The sequence below is a fragment of the Procambarus clarkii genome, chromosome 46 (assembly GCF_040958095.1).
Source record: "Procambarus clarkii isolate CNS0578487 chromosome 46, FALCON_Pclarkii_2.0, whole genome shotgun sequence".
Classification (NCBI taxonomy): Eukaryota; Metazoa; Arthropoda; class Malacostraca; order Decapoda; family Cambaridae; genus Procambarus; species Procambarus clarkii.
In genome coordinates, this window is record NC_091195.1 from 35226112 (window position 1) to 35228597 (window position 2486).

Consider the following 2486-nt stretch of genomic DNA (forward strand, 5'->3'; position numbering starts at 1 on the left):
CCTCTGATGTTGATAGAGTTCTCTCTCAGAGTACCTGTTGCACCTCTGCTTTTCAACGGGGGGATTCTGCACATCCTGCCATGTATTCTGGTCTCATGTGATGTTATTTCTGTGCGCAGGTTTGGGACCAGCCACTCTAATATTTTCCACGTGTAAATTATTAAGTATCTCTCCCGACATGTACATACCTCTGGATCTTCTCTAACTTTGTCTTGTTTAACTAGGTATGAACTTAATGCTGGAGCTGTATGTCCACTACATGTATATACTCCACTGCATGTCCACTACATGTACATACTCCACTACATATCCACTACATATACATACTCCACTACATGTCCACTACATGTACATACTCCACTACATGTACATACTCCACTGCATGTCCACTACATGTACATACTCCACTACATATCCACTACATATACATACTCCACTGCATGTCCACTACATGTACATACTCCACTACATATCCACTACATATACATACTCCACTGCATGTCCACTACATGTACATACTCCACTACATGTACATACTGCACTACATGTACATACTCCACTACATATCCACTACATATACATACTCCACTGCATGTCCACTACATGTACATACTCCACTACATGTACATACTGCACTACATGTACATACTCCACTACATGTACATACTGCACTACATGTACATACTCCACTACATGTACATACTCCACTACATATCCACTACATATACATACTCCACTGCATGTCCACTACATGTACATACTCCACTACATGTCCACTACATGTACATACTCCACTACATGTCCACTACATGTACATACTCCACTGCATGTCCACTACATGTACATACTCCACTGCATGTCCACTACATGTACATACTCCACTACATGTCCACTACATGTACATACTCCACTACATGTCCACTACATGTACATACTCCACTACATGTACATACTCCACTACATGTCCACTACATGTACATACTCCACTACATGTCCACTACATGTACATACTCCACTGCATGTCCACTACATGTACATACTCCACTGCATGTCCACTACATGTACATACTCCACTACATGTACATACTCCACTACATGTCCACTACATGTACATACTCCACTACATGTCCACTACATGTACATACTCCACTGCATGTCCACTACATGTACATACTCCACTACATGTCCACTACATGTACGGGCAACATAAATCATCCACTATACAGTGTGACATTGTAATTGCCAGAATTAGGCTGGGATATCTATATCTATGGCAGGTGGCTGCAGGTAATGAATCCCTCAATGGTGAACATTCCAACTGTAAACTGTGAACAAGAGCTGGGACATACTCTCCAACACTATATCTGTGATTGCCATGTTATCAATAATTTCAGACCAAATGGTATGAGGTACTTTGAGCTCTGTAACTACTTCATACACTCAGGAATATTGGAAGATATTCATGTGCTCTACCCAGAGTGTACTAGTGCAGGCTAATAGATCAGCCTCGCATATGATGTTGTCTCCTGATTCATGTACGACTAACCATCCTGTGAGATGGGGATATTAGATGAACTTATAGCTTGTCTTTGGTCTACACTGTGTAATCCCTCATATAGAATAGTGTAGCAGCACATTGCTGTGTATACTTTGTATTGGAGTCATTGGAAACAATTTTGTCTTGTATCAATAAATAGACTGACCCATAATGTAATTGATACAAGACCTCAGTAGAAATGTAAATAAATACAAATAAATAAATAGATTATTTAGGTAAACGTACATACAAACATATTGAGATACAAGCAGAATGTTGGATTTCTAGATAGTGTTATTATATACTATGCATAAAGCCACTAATATGCACAGCGTTTCATACAAGATGTGGGAAAAACACTTAAAAACTAAGACTTAAGACTAAATGAGATCAAAAGCATGAAGTGAACTGAAGTAGATGAAAGAATTACCATAATTACATGTCGAATTAACAGCAACAATTGCAACTGACGAGCGATAGTAATTTTTAGTAAATATACTGACGGACTTCAATTTTCTTAAGTTTATACATGTCAGTTATTAGCAGTTTTACAAGTTAGTCATTAATGATGTTTGATAATAGGATGACAGTGGTTGACATTAAGGAGGTAAGGAATGTTACATGAAGTCGATTAGGTAGTACTTAGTGCTTCTCTTAAACTGGTTGAGAGATGGACAGTCTTTGACGTAATTGGAAAGGTCATTCCACATTCTGGGTCCCCTTGATTTGCATAGCGTTTCTAGTTTAGTTAAGTCTCAATCTTGAATTATGAAATAGATATTTGTTTCTAGTGTAGTGCCCCCAAGAGTTCTGTTACAACCCTTTAGGAAGCGTTTAAGGTCAGGATTGGCATTACAGTTCAGAGTTTAATATATATAGAGTACACATGAGAGGATGTGCAGTGACATAATATCTAACAAATTAAAAAATTTAAATAAATGTCCGAGTA